Here is a 21,417-nt window from a genome sequence, read left to right on the forward strand (position 1 = left end):
TCTGCAAACTGGAATCACTTGTGTGGTTGTTATCACACAAGTCCTTGATTCTCAAATGCATGTGCTGTTTGTTCACATGTTAGCATTCCTACTACCAGGATGTATCTTACAGTTGATGTGCATCTTTAATGTCATGTCTGCCTTCTGTCTTTCCTGAAAAGTTATGAATTGACAGTGTTTTTTAAAGGTGATGGTACCTTAGGTTTGAGAAAACTTGGTAAGAGCATCAACCATACAACCAATACTTATTGAGCACCTACTACATTCCAGGCAAGGTGCTGGGACTGCAGTGATGAATAGGAACTGACCAGTCCCTGTTCCAGGGCTCTCCACCATCTGGAGTATCATTGTCGATTCGGTCTCCTGTCCAACCATGGCTGCCACTGGACAGGACACGTTTCATTCGCTGTGGACTGTTTGAATCCTGGTGCAACTATGGGTTCAGGTAGCCAGATTGCTGGCAGCAAATGCCTCTCATAAACCAGAACATCAAAGCCAGAGGCTGGGCTCACAGCAAGGAATGGAGGAATTCGGGAATTTGAGTTCTGCCTCACAGGCACCCAGGACTGGAGAAGAACCCAGCTGAGAACACGGGTGACAAGATTGCAACAGGAAAGGAAAAATGGCTTCAGACAGGAGATACGAAATGCCCTAGGGAGTCGGGGGCACCTGGGCGGAGGCCTGTGACGTACTCCATGTCCTTCCTCTCTTCCCTCCACTCCTGGGCTGTCCTGAAAGTTGCCTGCTCAAGGCCACATGGCGAGCTCATATATTTCTGGAGAGGAGGAGGGCTCGAAGTTGTGAACGTTGCTCTGTCTCAGACCACCTTTAGCTTCCCGTTACCATGAAGAGGAAAACCAGGCCACCCCAATAAGAAGCTTCTTGCTCTTTCCCAGTTCTTTCTTCACACAAAGTCAGAGTAGATCCTTTACTGTTATCTGCCCACCACACTCCACCTGCCTCCACGGAGGCAGAGACTGGTGGGCCCACACTTAGCCCCAGGGCTCGGACAGGGCCTGATCCCAGTCAGCAAACACTTGTGATTGGAATCAATGAATGACGACGGTTAGGAGCTGACCCCACCCGGCTGGGCTTTCCAGTCCTTCAACAAACAACTCATAAACCCCCTCTCTGTGCCAGACCCTGAGCTCAATACTGAGGCGTAAGTCAAGTCTGAGAACAGCTCTGCCTCAAGGTTACTCGCAGGCTTCCAAGGAGCCCATCGGGTACAGTGGTTAAGAGCAGAGGTTCAACTTCCATCTCCACCACTTATTAGCTGTGTGGCCTGGCACGAGTTCCCTATCCTTCTGTGCCTCCATTGCTGCATTTATAAAATGGGACAATAACAGCCACTATCTCAGAGGGTGATTTGAAGAACAAATGAAGTAGTGTGTGAAAGGGGTTAGAATCATGCCTGGCACATTACCAATAAGCAAGTAATGTGAGCTCTCCCAGCTCGCGGGCTGGTCCCTGGCCTGGGGGCAGCCTCCCCCAGGAGAACTCCCATACTCTCAAGCTCCCTCAGGGAGCCAGGGAGGCAGAGCCAAGAGAGCGCAGGCTGAGGAGTCCCCCAGATAGGAACGCGAGACCTGACTCCACCACTCAGTGAATCTGTGTGACTTTGAGAAAGATACATGTGAAATGGACCATTTCCCCAGAACCCAGCAGAGCCTCCGTTTTCCCTTAGGACAAGTAGAAGGAAAGAGTGACTGTTCTGCCTGCTTCACGGAGCGTTGTGAGGACAAAACAAGACAGTGGATGTGAAAGTCCTTTGTGGGCTGCAGAGGGATTATTCCAATCAGAGCACTGCACCCAGGGGGTCCGCTGGGTGGGCTGGACCAGACTTGTGTGTGCGAGCGGACGTACTCACTACCCCAGAATCCAGGGACTGGAAGCCACCGGCAGCCGGGAGAGGGGATGAAGAGCAGAGGTGACAGACACCTGACATCTTTACAAGCAGGGCCTCAGTGAGCTTTGAGGGCACACCCCGGGGAAGCTCCATCCTCTGACCCTTGATACTGATTTCGGGAGCCCTTCCCCCAGCGCCTGCCAAGATCACCATGACAGCAAGTGCCACTCCTGAGGACTCACCCTGGCCGCCAGGCTGTTCCGATGCCCTTGAATCTATTAAACAGAGCAAAGTGATTAATTATTTTACTGTCTTTATGGCATCAACTCTAACTTGCTTCACATCCAGATTTCCAATCACATAAGCCCGAGTCTTAAACTCAGGAGGACATGCATTATTGAACTATTTATAATCGGAGTTTTTCAGAGCAGAAAAACCTCTGCCAGGCAAGAGTCACACAACCAAAATTAATGATTCAGAGACCAGAAGACAATCTCTCCATAATCGGAGGGTGTGGAACGCAGGCAGGGAAAGAACAGAGAGGCTGAGGCTGAGTCAAGGATGGCAAACGATTTTCTACTAAAAGGCTCAGGACCTCCCTCCCCCACAAAGGGAAGGCAAATCAACTAAGGGGTGGGAGTCAGGGGGACGCACCGTGCAAAAAGTAATCAAACTTAGTTGGGGGAGCTATTATTTGAATCAAATGATTTAACCTGGGTTACCCCAGTCACACCCACTCTGGGTGTAAAACAGGTTCACTTCATTACTGATAACCAGTGTTTCACTTCCATTGTGCCTCCCTCCATGTGATAATTCTGAATTTCTAGGGCAGGGGTCCTCAAACTACGGCCCGCGGACCACATGCAAATACAAATATTGTATTTGTTCCCATTTTGTTTTTTTTACTTCAAAATAAGATATGTGCAGTGTGCATAGAAATTTGTTCATAGTTTTTTTTTAAACTATAGTCCGGCCCTCCAATGGTCTGAGGGACAGTGAACTGGCCCCCTGTTTAAAAAGTGTGAGGACCCCTGTTCTAGGGCCTCCAGAGCTAGGGGCTCCTTAATTAGTTCTGGGGAACTCGTGCATTTTCCCCAGCAAGTCCTCTCAGCCACCACGTTCTTCTCCTCCTCCAGCTCCTGCCAAGTCATCAGAGGACACCCCAGCACTGCCTTGGGGCCACCTTTAGGCCACCTCCCAACAGACAGTGTCACCTCCACCTTGGATGTTCCAGAGCTCCAGGTGGTCCACAGCCTCTCTCTCATTTTGGTGTTGCAGGGAGGTTTGTGTTCCAATGATTTGCAGGGTTTGGTTAGGGCAGGCCTTTCCATGTTTACCCATCGCAACCCCCTTCCACACAGGTCCCAGATATGAGTCCGTGATGAACTTGGACCAGGGGAAACCTTCTCAGATAAATACTCCACCTGGCTGATGACTCCAGGCTGGTTGCCAAGCTGAGATTGTGGGTCTGGTTCTCCTCTGTGCCTCAAGCAGATTCCTGGGGGACCCACCAGTCAGTCCCCCAAGAGCCTCAGCTCAGGATTAAGTTGGATCCGTGGTTCAGGAACATAGAAGGGACAGGTCCAGAGAGGTCACTCCTGTTTGTTGAGTTCCAGTTACCAGCCAAGTGTTGGATCAGGCTGTGTCCTCACAGAAACCCATCAGGTAAATGCTATTAACCCTTTTCACAGATAATGTAACTGCAGCTCAGAGAGGTAACTTGTCCAAGTCCTATAGCTAGTAGGTGGTACCAGGCTATAGCAGGATCTACAAAGATCTATTGAATGCCAAGATTCAAAGTTATGACTCTCCCTCCTGCTGCTTGTTTAAGAAGATAAAACCTGACAATACATTTGTCTAGAAAAAAACTATTCTAAACATAGAGGAGAAATAAATGTTTTATGTGTTTGTTTTTTGCAAGGGAAGCGAGGAAAGGACTGTCTTCAGCAAACACAGGCACAGGTTCCTGCCTGGAGTGCATGTTTGCTGAAGTAAACTGTAGTCTAGAAAAGGCATCATGCTTTCTTTTAAAAGCCTTTTTATTTTATTTTATTTTATTTTATTTTATTTTATTTTATTTTATTATTTTATTTTATTTTAATGGTAGAGACTGGCTAGCTATTCATGGAACCTCTTTCCACTTCTCCTGAGCACAGAGAGCTATATAGACTACATTTCCCAGTCTTCCTTGCAGTTGGGCGTGGCCATGTCCCTGGTTCTGGGAAATGGAATAAAAGCAGAGCCATGTGCTCCTGTTAACAGCTCTGGCCCATAAAAACTTCCCCATATGATCCTCTATGCTCATTTCCTTTTCATCATTAATTTGATGCAAATGAGCGTCATGACGTTGGAAGCCACAGGTTGAAGATGGCTGGTCCAGAGGGTGAGGAAACCTGGGTCCCTGAACTAGTTTGGAAGGAAAACCACCATCTATCTAGAGTTGCAGAATTAGCAAAAACTAGAGCAGGACACTCAATTAAATGTGAATTTCAAAAAAGCGGTGGATAATTTTTCAGTGTAATATGTTGGGGACAAACTGGGGACAGAGTCAAACCCAGTTACGTTTCTGATCAGCTCTGGGCCCTTGGGATCACTGGGAAGACAGTTACCATTTGGGACCAACATATAAAAAATATTGTTTATCTGACATTCAGGTTTAATTAGGTGTCCTATAGTTTTCCTGGCAACCCTACACCTATCAGAACACCTGTCTGATACTTTACAGGAGTGACATAAACATCTGTTGTGGCTGAGCCATTATGTATTTGGAGGTTTGTTACAGCAGCTAGCATTGCCTTAGCTAATACACCGTCACTCTCTTGAAGCATCAGGTATTAAACAATCAGTTGAGGCTGGTCAGCATTTATGCAAGTGGACACCTTGTCACCAGCTCTCATTGTCGTGACTACTGCAGCTTGGTAAAGCCTGTCGAGTTTCCATCTCTTTCCCATCCGTGGACACATTTGGAACACCAGGGTGGGAGGGAGAACTAACTCCTCACTCCAGGAGTTCTCCATTTGGGGTCACCAATGATTCCAGGAGATTCGTGAACAGTGCCAACCAAGAGCCCAGAGGCTAAGTAGCTCAGGGGTGAAAGTGGTGCAGGAAGGCTTTGGGGGAAAGTAGCGGCAACACTGAGCCCTCCTGGGAAAATGACCACAGCCACCAGCCTGGGCACCTACTGAGAGAGTGCCTCGGTGGGTGGTAAATGGCTGGTCCATGCTGGGGCTGTCTGGATCAGGAGCTGTGTGCAGCTCACAGAGGCAGGAATATGGAATCTTGAAGTCGGGTCCTAGAGCCCATGGCGGGAGCTCCCAGGGAGTTATTTCCAATGTGGCCCAGAAAAAAGAACCAAGTCTTTGGAGTTACATAGACAGGTCAAGTCCTAGCTTGGCTGCTTTTTAATTGTGTGCGCCTCGGCAGGTCATTTTACCTCTCTGATTCTCAGTTTCTATAAAATGGGATCGCACCAAACAAGTGCTGTAAAGTCATCTGAGATAATGTACCCAAACCTTCTGGTTGCTACATAGCAAATGATACTTCCTCCCCTGAGGGTCTGTCAGTTTCCATTAATATGCTTTAATATGCATGTTCTCTCTCCTTCCTTTCCCCCCAGGCCCTGAGATCACTGCAGCCAGGGCTGAAGGAGGTATGTTTCTGATGCCCCCGTCTTTCCTTCCCGTCAATGACCACGGAGCTCCCATGACCACAGAAATAGAAGTTGGGCTCCAGACCAGCCCCCTCACCAGCCTCTCTCACAATATTGCTCCAAGTCTGCCTCTCATCAGCCGGATGGACGTTAAGCCGGCTCGCCTCGGAACCCAAGCTCTGCTTCCAGCCTTGCTTCTCCAGACTGAGCCGCACTCCTTCAGAAGAGACGCCCCGTGAGCCTCGCATTCCAGGGATGGCAGGTGAGGCCTGAGCTTCAGGGCCCAGATGCTCATTTCCAGCGCGTCCATCACTCACCTGCTCCTGGAAACGCTCCCGTCGGCGCCTCTGGAGCCATTACCGTTCGTCATGTTTATCTGCACTTTGGTGCGGTGGGGATTCACACACTTCGATCTGTCTTTGCTCATGAAGCAATGGCCCAAAAAATGGTAATGAGGCCTCTGACGCTGCAGCATCACTGCATTCTTTACATATGGGGTTGCCCGGTTTAGCAAATAAAAACACAGGTCTCCTAGTTACGTTCGAATTACAGGTAAGTAATGAATTCTTTTTTTAATGTAAATATGCCCCATGCTTATTTGGGACATACGTCCACTAAGATAATTACTCACTTTTATCTGAAATTCAAGTTCAATGGGGTGTCCTGTATTTTATCTGACAACTTTACTCACCTGTCCTCCTGGATGCAGCGGGGTCATGCTCAGCTAGAAAGTTTTCAAAGTCAGGCAAGAACTGGAGATATGGGCACCGCCCTCCTTGGCCAGGTTCCAACCTGTCTTTCTCTGACATCTGCACCCACCCGACCTTTCCGCAACAAGACTCCTGCTTCCCCCCGGGCCTTGGCCCACACCATTTCTGCTGCCTGGATCATCCTTTCTTCTGTCTCTGTTTATTTCCTACCTTCCTCTTCCTTCAAAGCCAAGTTCCCAGGCCACAAACAGGCCAAGCTTCCCCGCCAACGGACTCCTCTTTCCTCTGCCCTTCTACTGCCTGGTGTCTGCCTCTCTCCCGGGTCACTGAGCACTTTCCGTGAGCAGCTGCTCTGTGCCCAGCTCTCTGCCAGGCACAGTCTCTAGTCCGTGCGTGTCTCTGTGTGTTTCTGCATGTGTTGTGTGGGAATCTTGTGTCAGGATGAGGTGTGGATATCCTCAAATGTAAAGTACTAGTAAACATCCCCGTGTATCCTGAGGAAATAGAGATCCGCACAAGGATTATGTCCAAGGAAACTTATCCCAGCAGTTTTCTCTGAGAATAAAAAAAAAAAAATCAAAACAAACGGGGCAGTCAATAATAGGGAAACGGTTTGATTAGGGAGTTTGTATACAATGAAATGCAGTACAGTCATCAACGTGAATTATAAAAAGTACATAATGGCAGTGGTAAATATTTATGACATAAAACACTATATACAATACTGCTGGCCTTGTTTGGGTCCCTGTGGTAGGATATGAATTTGAGACACTAATTGGTTTGTTCTTGTTGTTTCCCCTGCATCCCTTTTACCCCACGGCCATCACCCCCCGCCATGAGAGCATGTCATGCCACACTCCACTCCCATTATCACACCGGAGGGTCGTTGTCAGAATAGGACCAAGAATAAAAGCCCCAAGTCCTTAGGTTTTACGTTTGGGAGCCACAGCCCAGGTGTAGCATAGACAAGTTGGTGGTGGGCACGATCCACCAGTTACCTTCTGCCCATTTAGACTAGAGAAAAGACCCTCGGGCCCGGAGGGGGGAGAGGGAGTTTGCAGATGAGGTTCTAGATCAGTTTCTGGTGTGGGAGAGCCCTGAACTCTGCTACCTGCCCACTTTGGATCAAATTTCATGGGAGGGGAGATGCCAGAAACCCCCAGGTAAGTGTACCGACACCCAGTGCTACCGAGCAGGTGGCTGCCAGAGAACAGAACTGGAGATGCGGCGCGTCTATACATGAGAGGGCCAGTGCTGCCCCAACCTACACAGTGTCCCACAGCCCCAGAGTGCAGGGCAGTGCATTCAGAAAATTCTCACGGCTCCCAATGGGGCACTGAAGTTGGCTGGCAGAGAAGGTCATGGGCCAGAGTTTCATGGCCAAGATGGCTCCCGGGATGGGTGCAGCCACACTCAGTGGGTCTCCAGCCCAAAGATGCCCACCCACCTGGGCTAGAAGGGATAAGGGCACCAAACTAGGGAGATTAAGGCATAGTAACAGTGCCTTCCCCACCACTTAGAGTCGACCGGAGAGAAAACCCTGCGCGGGGAGCAATCCAGAGAGTGACAGAAGTCCCTCAATGATAATGGCTTCAGTAAGAAATCACTAGGTTGGTTTTTCTGCGTTAGGCAGAACAGGGACACAAAATAAAAGAAAAGCCCACTTATAAAAAAAAAAATAAATTTACATTTGGGTGCATCTACCTATGGAACGCCTTCCCATGGGGCGCACACACACATTCACACCAGATGGGAGACCTGGCCTAAGTGCTCACGTGCTTAACAGCACCCAGGGATGGCAGAGTTCCTACTTGTTTTGATATTCTTCTGTGTTTTTTTCTGAATTACCAGAACCCCTCAAGAGCTTCTCGGGAATTCTCCAGGGCATGACATCAGGGCCACCTCCCAGAAGTGAGCTTTCAAGAAGGGCTGTCTAGGCTCAACTCTCTCTGAGCAGCACCACCTTTCCTGCTACCCACCCATCACCCCAGTAACCTACACCCTATAATAAGCAATGGAGAGTATTAGCAGAAGAAGCCGGAGGGATAAACCTACAAATGTGACCTTCATCCCCAATTCAGAGATGTTTGCCTTCCAGGGTCTTGGCCAGTGACCTTGTGTACCCACATATGGACAGTGACCTTGTGTACCCACATATGACCTCACTCCATCAAGGACAGAGGCCTCCGGCAGGGACACTTCAGAGCCATCGGGATCACTCCCAAAGCCCAGCCTTAGAAGAGACGTCAGACACCAACATTGTGTAGGATACATGTGCACAAAGTAAGAAATCACAGCTCATTTGATCATCCCTCAGTCTAAAAGGAAGGTCACAGAGTGTCCTGGGATGAAGGGAATGTGCAGTAATAAGAGTAAAGCTGTCATATTGAGGACTTGACTCTCGGCTCCATGCTGGTTACTCTCTGCATTGTATCATCTTGTTCTGACAACAGCACAGAATCGGTACTCCTCTCCCACTGAGTGCCCGCGTGTCCTGGTTTGCCAGGACAGTCCTGGGTTGTGCCTGCCATTCCAACGTAGTGTCCCAGTCTGGCTGACCTCAATAGTCACCTTAACTATTATTCTCCTGTTATGGATAAAGGTATGGAGGCTAAGAGAGGTTAGAGAACTTCCCCCAGGCCACACAGCTAGAAGGTGGTGAGGCTGAGAGTTGGACCTGGTCTGCCAGACAGGGAGGCAGGGGTCAGATCCTGCCCCCCTTTCAGCTTTATCGTCCCAATACCTTAAAGTAAACATGCAAATATTTTACAGATCTCCCCGCAAAAATATACCCAGTTTGTAATGGGGATGCTCTTGCTGTCAAGGAGAGTGCTCATTAGCAGGATGGTGCCTCCCCCAGCCCTGCTCAGGGAGGCTCTGACCAGGTGCCCCAAAGCCCTGGGTATCTGGGCAGTCCCCTCTGCACCTGCTGCTGGCAGCTCGGTGGGCAGAGACACAGCAGAAAGGGTTTGCATGAGGGTCTTGCAGCCCAGCTTCTGGTTCCCTCCGCTCTCCTCATCTGTAAAATGGGTGTGATGATCCAAGTTCTGCCTGTCTTCCAGAGTTCCGACAACAGTACCTGAGGGGGGAATCTGGGTTTGGGAATATCTTCTATAAGCTCAGGCCACAGGGGCCAACCAAGCTGTCACTCACTCCTCTACCCAGTGGGCATTGCCCGGCTCCTGTGATGTGGTCTCCCAGGACCCCTGTGCTCAGAGCAGGCTTGGCTCACAGCTGTGAGGTGAGCAGCAAGCAGGATTCATTGGCTTGGGTCAGCATATTCTCCCTTTAGTAGAAGGTTCCTGCTCCATTCTTTATGTTTCATCCCCCTCATAGGACTTTCAAGCAAATTTAAACGCAGTTCTCTCCTAGGAGGAAAAGAAAACAGCGGCACTTAGCTCAGGTTGTATTAATCATGTTTCAGACCAGAAACCCCAGCATCCAATGTGGAAAGGAGAAATGGAGCTGAAAGGAGACTATTGACAAGGAACCCTTGGTTCAGGAAAGGGGTGATGATCCCACTTGCAGACCCTCCATGGATGCTGGACCAGCTGAGCTGAGGCAACACACACAATCAAACCTCCACTGGGAGACAGACCCTTTCTCTAGGGGTTCCTTCCCCCTTCCAACAGAAGTCAGCCTGACAACTTCCCAAGGAACCCTGGAAATGGTGGAGGAACAGAGGGCATCTGGGTCTCTGCAGGGGAGGACCCCATGAGACTGCTTGTCCAGTAAATTCTATGAACAGCAGGAAAAGCTGGGCAATGGATGGAGCACTGGTTGCCCAAAGGCCCGATTCTGGAACAGAGAAGCTGTGTGACTTAACCTCTTAGACTCAGTTTCCTCATCCATGAAATGGGACTACTAACACATGCTCTGTCTACATCCAGCATGGTGAAGACTATCTAGTCCAGTAACAGGTAAGGAACCTAGGCCCACAGGAAGGATTTGAACGGTCCACCTACACACTAGCCCAGCGCCTTCTCCTTTATCTCTTCTCTTTTCATGTGCATAAAAGATACTCTGTTACCTTCTCTCCAGAACACTATTCCTATCACATCTGGCTTTTGAGTCAAATTAATTCACACAGAGGTCTTTGGAGTCATTTTTTGTCCTCAGAGAGGGATGCCCAATCCTGCCTTCCCCACTCACAGACCCCGCACAGCCATTCAAGCACCGATCCACCCCGAATCTCCCCTTCTTATCCATGAGCAACCTGAGGCCAGACTTTGCAAAGATTCCAGGGCCACTTCAAGGGCATGGCTCAGAAGAAGCCCGGCGCTTGTCCCCACTCAGCTTCTCAGAGGTGTACCTCTCTCCCCACAAAGGAGCCCAGAAAACAAGGGGCCGTCTTTAAGAGGACGCCATTTACAGTCAACCCTTAACAGCGACAAGAACAGGGCAATGACCTTCATAGGAATCCCTCGTAGTAACATTTCAGCCCCAGCCTGCGACAGGCTCCACTGACTCCTCGACATAAATTACTTGTTCATTATCAAGCCCCGACATGGGCTAAGGATGTCGGCAGCTTGATTGTGTCTGTGTCCTGTGGCAGGCGTTTGCGTGCTGGGCTGCCACTGTCCATGGTGCTGTTTTACGCGGGTTGGCGCTGCTGTCTTCATCAGCAGACAGGCTCGGGACTCAAGCCAGCCACGGGCTTCGAGCCTCACGCAGACAGCCTTAGAGTCTGGGCTGGGTGGCAGGGAGGATACACAAGTCCTCGTGACACGGTGGCCAGGAGTAAAAGGAGATGGAAATGCCGCACCAACGTCAAGCTGCAAGCTGCATAGAGCCCGACTTGAGTTAATCCTGACAGCTATGACTTAGTGAGTCAGGATCTATATTAAGTATATTTATATGAGTTGGAATCCTTTGGTTCCCAGTGTCAGAAACCCAGCTCCAACCAGCTTAATCCAAAAGGTAAATGTTATAGGCAGCCACTCAAATAGTAAAGACACAGAAAGGACAGGAATGACGCTGGACTAAGGATTCAAGTGCAATCAGGGCTCTCTCTCTCTCTCCCCACTTCTCTACTTCTCTCCAGGTTGGTTTTTCTAATGAGTCAGCTGTCCCCCAAGGCCAGAACCATATCTGCCAGTAACTTCAAGCTTACATCTTATATCTTTACACCAGAGAGGAAAGAGCCTTCTTTCCCCAGCTAGTCTCAAATCCCAAGGACGGACTCTGATTAGCTACTCTCGGTCACCTGCTCTAGAGGACAACAGGGAGCACTTTCCAGAGAAAAGGGATGCTCCACTGGCCAGAAACATAAAGGTCCTTCAAACATCACATATATTGTCTCGTTTTTCCTTACAACCACCCCATGAAATGGGCACTACTACAATCCCATTTTCAGGTGAGGAAATTGAGACTCAGGAAGATCAGGTGATTTGTCCAAAGTCACCCAGCTAGAAATTGAAAAAGCCAGGGATCAAATATAGGTCAGCTGGATCCTAAAGCACCTACTCTTTACCTCCACTTATGAAACATGAAGTTGAAAGAGACTTCATAGAACCTCCTTAGTCTTAGGCAGTTTGGCTCATAGACTAGAAGACTAGGTGACAGGATGAGATTGGGAACGTGAGACCAGAGTCCTCTCAGTCCACAAGCCTGGCCTGCAGCAACTGGATTGGATCTTATCTATTTACCCTGAAAGAGTTATTAGGGTGGAGACTAGGGGAAAAGAGAAAAGGCAAGAGCCCAAGTAAGCCTTGATTCTGCAGGCTCCTCTGAGCTCGATGGGGATCTGGCCTGTGACAAGCAGTAGGGTAGGTCTCCCTGCTGAACTCCGCTTACCTGATGGAAGCTTCATGACTGGAAAGCACAGGGTCCAGGAGCACTACGGTCAGAGCCATGCTAGCCATCGTTCTGCAAGGTGGACAGTGAGGCCAAGATACTGCCTGATCCAACTGCATCCTCATTCTCTGAGTGGATGAAGCTGTGGGCCCCTCATCTACTGAACCACATCTAATTTCTGGGGCCAAACCCAGTGCCTGGCCCACAGGAAGTGCTCCACCTCATTTGTGCATGAATGAAGAAATGCACCAAAGGACAACAGAATTGGTGAAGGAAGAAAACCAGCATTGATGGACTACCTGTGACAAGCTGGGCACTCTTCATAGGTTATCTCACTTAAGCCCCAGCCACCTTGCCCAAAAAGAGATGATACAGCCAAAAGCTCAAAGAGGAGCTTCACAGCCAATGACAGAGGGGGCTTTTTGGTCCCGGCCCTCTCGTCACTCAAAGTCTGCCCAGAAGGATGACACAGGATTCATATCCAGGAGGCAGGATGTGACTCTCTTGTCCATTGTTATCTCCCAGTGCCCAGCACAGGGTCTGGCTCAGAAGAGATGCCCAATTGGCCATGAGGTTGTGGCTATAGCCATGTTGGTGTCCCTTGGTCAGCAGCTGGCAGAGACTGAAGCAGGCAAGTCCCACGCCTGTGGCTCAGGGCCAAGAGGCCTCCTGAGGCAGAGCCCCTCCCTAAGACTGCTCCTGCCTCCAACATCGGGCCTCCTAGGGTAGCTGCCCACCTGGTAGTGCTGGCAGAGGGCATCATCAGACAGAGTCCCCGAGCCAAGCAAACCCTGAGGTCCCCAAACTTTCCACTTCCACAAAGTGCTCTGATCTTGTCAAATTGCTACTAGAGGAGTCATAGCTGAGTGAGCACTTGCCAGGTTCCCGCGGCTCTCCCGAGAGCTGTCACCGTCCTCATCCATCATAATTGAAGCAGTCCACCTGCTCCGGGCCCATCTTTCAACTGCAATGATAGCTTAGATGCGATAGATGTGTCTTGTCATCACCTTGACTTTTTTTTGGAGAATGCAAAGGTCAGAAGGAATCCTGGGGCAAGTGAAGCCCTGATCTCAGGGTAGAGAGCTGACCATCTCTCACTCTGAGTACCAGTGCTCACCACGGCCATCTGCTACAGCCCTCCAGCTGCTTCTGGTCCAAAGGAGAGCTGGAGACTTCCTTCAGGTTCCTGCATCTGCCTGTGATCTTTGGTTCTGTAGAAAGACAGACTCCAGGGGGCCAACAGGGCTTGGGAGATACTGGCTTCCATAGTACCCAGACTTGGGATGACCCTAAGATAGAACATGTGCCTCCTTTCAGTCCATATCCATGGCCACTGGCCTTGGACCTTTCTGGGAAGAAAAATGGTTATCACTGGGTATCTACCCTCAAGTCCATTGATAAATGCAGAGACAGACGTCAAATTGCCCTGGCATGAGGACCCCACCCCAGCCCAGCCAGCAGTCACCGTCCTGAGCAGAGCTCTGCCTGCTCATAGTCCTGCCCAGGGGCCTCCCAGGACTCCCTCTGCATACCTACTAAAGACCAAATCCCGGGGCCTGGAACTCAAGGCCCTCGGCAATGTTGCACCAAAGAGGCAGGTAGTTTGAGGAACAGTAGAGGCCACTAAAAGAATCAGTGTTTAGTTTAGACTAAAAGAACCAATATCCACTTGCTTAAGAAATTCCTTTTTTCACAGCCAGAGATGCTCTAAGATACAAAGGAATGCCAGTGGAAGATGAGCTCCCTGCCTGCAGAGGCATTCAAGTGCAGCCTGAATAGCTCCTGGAAGACTGCTGCTGGGGCTCTAGAATGAGTTCAAAGCCATAACCATCTTAGGAACTTGTGGGGTTTCCACAACAGTGGGATTTTAGCCTGAGCACATTTATTCTCCTCATTGGTGTCACATCCTACCTACTTCTGCCTACCCGAGGAGGCGCCCACAGTCTGGGCAGAGGGAAGCTCAGAGTGGGAGCGGCTGGGACTCATGTAAGTTCTTAATACATTTTTTGTTATTATTCTTATCCCCACTGTAAAAGTTAGGATGCTGAAAGTTACACCCCTTGTCTGGGGTTCCATAGGAAGTGAAGGAACCCTCTAGGCCAGCGGTTCTCAACCTGTGGGTCGCGACCCTTTTGGCGGTCGAACGACCCTTTCACAGGGGTCGCCTAAGACCATCTTGCATATCAGATATTTACATTACGATTCATAACAGTAGCAACATTACAGTTATGAAGTAGCAACGAAAATAATTTTATGGTTGGGTCACAACATGAGAAACTGTATTTAAAGGGTCAGAAGGTTGAGAACCACTGCATATGGATGGTTCTGAGAATACAAGTTCTTCCCTGTATCCTGGTTTGATGGGAGAGTTCTGAGACATTCATATTATAAAAAGTCCTCTTCCCGGCACACGGGCATTTGTGAATGTTCACTTTGACACCAGAGTGGTTTCCGTGACCTCTGAATAGACAGAGGCCTCTCTGCAAATAAACTATTATCTGTTTAGATTATAACATAGACCAGGGTTTCTTCAACTCTGTTCCATGGGGCTCCCCCAATCACCTCACCCGTGCCTCTGCTCCCAGGTCTTGTCTGGATATTGCAGTAGCTTCCTCTCTGCCTCCTGCCTCCCCTCCGGCCCATGCTTCATGCACATCTGCCATCTTCCCAAAGTTCCAGAAGGCACCTGGCTTTGTCGCTTCCCTGCCAAGAACCCTTCCATGTGGGCTGTGCTCATCGGCCATGAGGCCCTGCCTACTGACCCCATCTGCTTTTCCCACCTCATCATTCCCTGTCCACCACACAACCTACTTCCTCATCCCTTGGCCTTTCCCCTAGCTGTTCCCTCCCCCTGCCACCCTCTTTTCCAACTCTTCCAACCCCTTTCCTCCTTGAAGCCTTGCCGGCCCCAGGGCTAGGGAAGGGGAGGTTTCATTGCCATCTTCTTTTCCCAGGACTGACTTCCTCCTGCCTGGTGCCTTAGCCAGTGTCCCCACATCTGCCTCTCTCCCTTTTTTAAATCTACTAGGGGCAGTCTGAGGCTTGGCCATCTCTACTTCCCAGCACCCAGCATTGAAGGCAATCAATATTTAGAAACAATTTCATCATAGGATTTCTGCCTTAATTTTGTATAGTACTGTATTTTTAAAAGCACATTCCTATCAATTACCTCATTCTACCCTTAAATGTCTCCTCCCATGATGGTGGGCTAAATATCATTCCCATTTGATGGATCAAGACACTAAAGTTCAGTAAGGTTAAATTCTCCGCCCCTAGCTCCCCAAAATCACACAATTAATCAGGAGCAGGGCTTGACCAGGCTCCAAATGTTCTGAAGCCCAGGCCAGTGGTGGGTTCTGCTACACCAAGATCACCCAGGCCTGGTTAGAAATGTCTGAAAACCACTGAGGCAGGGCAGCCTTGCCTGGTGACTGTGGCCTGGAAAATGCTATTCTGTTTTGTGTTGTTGTTTTTTTAAGAAAGGAAGATGGCCCAAACCAAAGACCAGTGACCTTGACATGGATCCAGGCAAAACTGACAAGTTGTGAGCGACCAAAAGAGGCAGACATTAGTAGGAGGTGGCAGGGCCTGGGTGAGGCCTCAGCCTCCACATTTACCAAACTAAAATGCTCACTAGACAGTAGCAACCAGCCACGAAAATGTGTGATTCCACCAGGAAGTGGGATGTGATATATTCCCTGGTCACTTACCTTTGGTGTCTAAGTTTCCTGGGTTTTTTCCCTCCCTGCCTGCTAAGTGTTCAGTGCTTGTCTTAGCTAACTTCTTTTAGCCACATCTGGGGTGTGTGTGTGTGTGTATGTGTGTGTGTGTGTGTGTGTGTGTGTAAAATCCTGTAAATTACCCAATACCAGCCGCCCTATCCAGGGGCTCAGGTCCTGTTTCTTAATGATGATTGATGGCTTTGAAGATGCAGTGGATCAATACAGTCTGAATTCCTAAACTCTTGACAAGAGCTGGAGAGAACACACATCTCAATGCCTGCCACACAAAAGCGGATGGGGGCCCTGTCCCTCACCTTCTTGCTTCTTCCACTATCAGATCCACCAGAAATGGGGCCTCGGGTGGTCACCCAGAGCGATGGTACATCCTACTTGATCTGCAGTGTGGCAGCAGTTCCTTCATTCACTCAACAAACGTTTAGCCGTCTCATCTGTAAGACTCTATGTACTTGGTGTTGGAAGGGGGGCAGCGACAGCGGAGGTGGAGGGTGACAGTGAAGGCCTGGCCCCTGTCCTAATGGCATTTGGTGCAGTGAAGGAGGTGCTACCATACTACCTGTTGCAGGGTCAGACAAACGCTGAGCTATGCACCAGGCATCAGCCCCGGCTCTCTACATACATCTGCTCATCTGCCCACAACAACCCTATGAGGAACTTATTGCTATCATCCTGTTTTACAGCAGGAGGAGGCCCAGGTGAGTTCATTTGGCCAAGGCCACAGAGCTAGGAAGTGGAGGAGACAGGACTGGGGGGAGAGTCCTGACCCTAGCACAGATAAAGTTTCACAGAAGGGAGAGCCTACCTGGGCATGGAGGAGGGAGGTAATCAGGGAAGTTTAGGCTTGTGAGCAAGACCTCCAAGGACAGTTGGATTTGGGGTGGGGACGGGGTGGGAGCCTTCTAGCCAGACCCTATTATTGGAGCAAGGGCCCGGAAGGCAGGCAGGAGCCGTTGGAGAAATGGGAAAGTAGCTGGGTTTGCATAAAGCAGAGGCCTCAGGGAGAGGGACCAGCAGGGATGCCCCTGGAAAGGTGGTGCAGACAAGACCCAAGCGCAGGTGTTTTCCCAAGTGGGGAGTAGAGAGCTACGAAGGGAAGGTGGCCGTGCAGGGGAGTCACCACCAGGGCTGAGTCCCGAAGAGCAACCTGGAGGTTGTCTCACTAGCAAGACAGACTCAGAGAGCTGACCGGGCGAGGAGGGGTGGAGAGACTTGCTCATTAGTCGCCAGGTCCCAGACACGAGCTCGGGAGCGTGTGCTGTGCAGGGTGAGCCCAGCCAGGCCCGCAGCCTCGGGTTCTGGGGCGGGCGGCGGGGGAGGCTCCCTCTCGACAGGTAAGTGATTGGATTAAGAGGCCTGTCTGACAGGATGTCCGTTCAGCCGCGGAGGCTAATCAACTTCCCCATCCTGTCTGCTAATAAATCCTGCTCCGGGGACCACTCTGCCTGATGATCTCTCCTCGGGGACCGCGCAGGCTGCTCCGGAGAGCGCTCGCCAGTACATTAAGGAGCCGCCGCGCGCCTGTCAGGCCCGCAGCCCGGGCGCCTCGGGAGGTGCCCATCACCCAGGTGCGCCGCTCCCCGGCTGCCCGCCGCCCGCACCGCACCAGCCATTGTTCTGCCGCCGCCGCGGGGCTGACGCCCGGGGTCCCCGCTCCTGGCCGGCGCGGGGCTTCTCTCTCTCCCTCCTCCCTGCGGTGGCCCGCACCGCACTTGGCCGCTTCCAGCTGCCCGGGCTCCGGGAGGGCTCCGCCTGCATAAATTAGGAGGCGGCGATTGTTGGATCTATATTATCTACAGAGAAGATGTATAAATAAATTGAAGCTGTAATTATTTTTCTTGGATTCGCTGCAAATCAAGAGAGCGGGCGGAAAGCCGTCTCCGGGAAGGCCCGAGCCTCTCCCGAAGCCGCTCAAGGTTGCTTCGCGGCGGCGATTTCTTTTTTTCTCCCTTTCTCTCCCCATCCCGCAAACGGCATGGGTGTGCGTGGGGGCGGGGACAGAGAAACAATGTCCTTTGTTGCTCAAGATAAAAAGTACAGGCCTTTTGACTTGTAGACCCAGCTGCTTCCAAAATAGAATGCATCCCCACCCCCAGCACACACACTCACTCACTCACCACCAGCTCTCCTTCTGTGAACAGTCCATGGGTAGAGTTCAATCCCACATTTTCATCAGATCTGGAAGAACCTCCAAGGGCGTTATTAAATATGTGAAATACGCCAGAAATATTCACGCAATCCCCATCTGGCCCTGGGAGGGCGGAAGAAAGGACTGGGGAAGTAATAAAGTGTTTATTTTTTTAATCTAGATGACATGTTTTACATCATTAAAAAGGACAATTATTTTTAAAATTCAGCCTGCACGCTTCAATGGTTTGGGAGGTCTGCCGCCACAGAATCCGTCAGAACTTCCCTCCACAGCCGGGCCTGGGTCCACCCTCAATGCCAAGTCGCATTCTTAAATGTTCAAAACCACGGAGGCAATTGTGAGTCGTTTTAAAAGCCTTCATCTCTGAGTCACCTTTCCCGGGAGAAGGGGGTTTCTCCGGCTCCGAAGCTCAGGCAGCGTTGCAAAGGGTGATGGAAGTCAGACAGGGTTCAGAATGCCCAAGCCTAGGCCAGACCACCAATAACTCTGAGACAAAGCACAGTTGTCCCATTATGAAAACCCTGCTGACTGCTCTCCAGAGTAAGTCCCACCTCTGTGCGGCCCGGGGTCACGCCTTAGTGAGGGGAGCAGCTGGGACTTCTGCCCCATCATGTGAGGCCAAGCCAGGCCTCTTTGCAGGATACCCAACAGCCTAAAACCGCTCCATGCCATCCCTCTGTTCTCTTGGTCTGCCTGGGACACGCCTGAGGTCAGCGTAATAAAGTGTAGGTCTGCTTAAAAGCATGCATCCCTTTGGACTCAGACATTCTAGGAATGCAATTAAGTCATTGAAAAAAAATGTGCAAAGTTGAGTCTTAATGATATTCATCATGTTGTTATTTACATTAGGTCAAACCATATGAAATGGCCATTTCTTAGGTCAAGAATAGCCAAATGTCAGAAATTTCATGCTGTTCAGTTTAATAATATATAAAAAAAATTAGAAACCCCTAAATGCCCATTAGTAGGGATGGTTGGCTGCATTTCAGTGCCCATTGGAATACTATGTAGCTGTTGGAAATGATGTTCCAGAAGTATATTTGGTACAACGTAAAAGATTTCAGAATTATTTTAAGTGAAAAATAATGCATACAGTCAGATCCCTTTTCTGTGAAAATGAAAAATAAGTATGCAGAGGTAAGTGTAGATCCCAAGAAGTTAAAAAAGGGTTGGCATGATTTTTTTCTTATTCTTTTGTTTATCTGTATTTTCTGATTTCTATTAACAAATATGTATTGCTAGTATAATAATAAAGGGTGTAAAAACACAATAATAATATAAAGTGTGGCCCTAGTTGGGTGGCTCAGGTAGTTGGAGCATCATCCTCTACACCAAAAGGTAGGTAGGGTAGGTAGGACTCCGGTCTGGGCACAGGTTCCATCTCCCATCGGGGTGCATACGGGAGGCAACCAATTGATGTTTCTCTCTCTTTCTGTCTCTCTGTCTTTCCTTTCCTCTCTCTCTAGAAATCAGTAAAAACATATCCTCAGGTGAGGATTAAAAACAATAATAATAAAACAAAATAAAGTGTGGGGCCCAGAGCTGAATCTGAGATGCTGACCAGAGCTGAAGAGAAGAGACTGTCCAGCCGCAGCCCCGACCCTAACACCACCTCCACCCTTTGTGTGGCTGGAGGCAGGCAGAGGAGGTGTGGCCAGATGCTCAGAGAAGGGGCAGTGAGCTGGGGTGGTGCGGAATCACCCCCTGGGGCCACATGATCCAGGCAGCTGCCAGCACTATGGGAGCTCCCTGGCTGCTCTGGGCCTGGCCTTAGAACAGGAGCAAAAGGTGCAGGAAGCATATGTATAAGATGGTTTTTGTTTGAAGAAATGCTGGACTTCTAGGAGTGGGAAAATAGCCGCTGTTCTCCTGATGCCACAATGCATGCACCATGTCATGGGGCAAGCAGGCAAAACCCTAACATCAACTCTAAGGAGGACCAGGTGAGCAGCCAGCCTGGAGTTTGCAGTTGTGGCCCCAGTGGCACAGGGCGGGTGGGGGAAGGACTGGTGATGACATGAATGGCGACTGAGCAACAGTAAAGAGACTGGTGGGGAAGAGCCTCACGTCTGTGAAAAATGTGGAGAGTTCTTCAGCTTCTCTGAGTTCTTGGAACATAAGAAAAATGGCACTAAACATCCACCTGTCCCATCGTGAACAACAGCGAGGGGCGGTGCCTTCAGAAGACTTCGCTGGGCTATGCTGAGCCACCAGCCACACCGTCCAGGCAGAAAGACAGTCACCGGGAGGCTGGCAGCAGATCAGGGGCCATGAAGGAGGAGCCAGGGACAGGGTCTGTCCTTTACTTAAAGACCGAGACTGCCCTGCCTCCCACACCCCAGGACTTAAGCTATTTACCCAAAGGCAAAGTGGCCAATACTAATGTCACTCTGCAAGCACGACGGGGCACCGAGGTGGCGGTGAGTCAGCGGAGCGTGGACATGCTTTCCACCCCCTTGCCTGGTGCCAGCAGCATCCCGTGGGGCCTGGAGCAGATCCCGTGTCTGCAGCAGCAGCAGCTACAGCAGATCCAGCTCGCTGAGCAGATCCGAGGCCAGGTGAACATGTGGGCCTCCCACCCCCTCCACTGCCACGTGGGGGAGCTGACACCGTGAAGACCTCGGGCGGCCACGTGTCCCAGCAGGTTTCTGTGGCCATGGCTTTGCTCAGCCAGGAAGCTGGAGGCCAAGGTCTGTCTCTGGACATCTTGAAACAAGCCCAGCCACCTCATGCAAACATCCCTTCCACCACCAGCTCTGTGTCCCCAGGTCTGGTGCCCTTCGCTCTGAGGCCAGACAGGTCAAGGGTGCTCCCAAGCTACCGGCCAGGTGCTTTGACCCCTCAGAGCCCCTTCTCCACTGTGGTGTCAGCCCCATCCAAGAAAGGGAAAGGGAAGCCACCCAACGTGCCCCCAGTGGATGTCAAACCCAAAGATGAGGCCGCCCTCTACAGGAACAAGCGTAAGCACTGAAGCAAGGTTTTGGACTGATAGCTCCTTACTGGTCCACCTCTGCTCCCATACTGGAGAGAGACCCTTCCTGCGCTCTGCCTGTGGCCACCAGTTCACCACCAAGGACAACCCTAAGGTGCACTTTCATCCAAATCCCCAGGTGAAGGCAAACCCCCAGCTGCCTGCCAAGCTCCACAACAAAATGGGGGCAGGAAGGTGTTCCCTATGCTCTCTGTACCTGTCCTCACAGGTGAATCGAGTCTCTCCTTAGACAGCACACCTGTCCGGGTCACAGCGATCCCCAATATAGGGCTACGTCAGGATCTCTCTTGGGGGACTAACCCCGAGGACCTAATCGGTGGCCCACTGTCCAAAGACCTGCAGCCCGGCCTTCTCCAGAAAGTCTCCTTAATGTGACTTACGCCCAGTAATTAGGAAGATTTCCCCCCTGAGTATTGCACGAAGATGGAACAGGCAAGTCCTGGGTGTGAAAGCTTTACTTTACCTACCCCATTTATTTTTTATTTTTGTTGACATAGTCCAGTGGTTCTCAACCTTCCTAATGCTGCGACCCTTT

General features: G+C 50.4%; 1 pseudogene; it reads left to right on the forward strand.

The window, feature by feature from the left end:
• The first annotated feature begins 19,019 nt into the window (after nucleotides 1-19,019).
• LOC106694455 lies at nucleotides 19,020-21,000 on the forward strand (annotated as a pseudogene).
• The last annotated feature ends 417 nt before the right edge of the window (nucleotides 21,001-21,417 follow it).

The sequence above is a fragment of the Myotis lucifugus genome, unplaced genomic scaffold (genome assembly GCF_000147115.1).
Source record: "Myotis lucifugus unplaced genomic scaffold, Myoluc2.0 scaffold_472, whole genome shotgun sequence".
Taxonomy (NCBI): Eukaryota; Metazoa; Chordata; class Mammalia; order Chiroptera; family Vespertilionidae; genus Myotis; species Myotis lucifugus.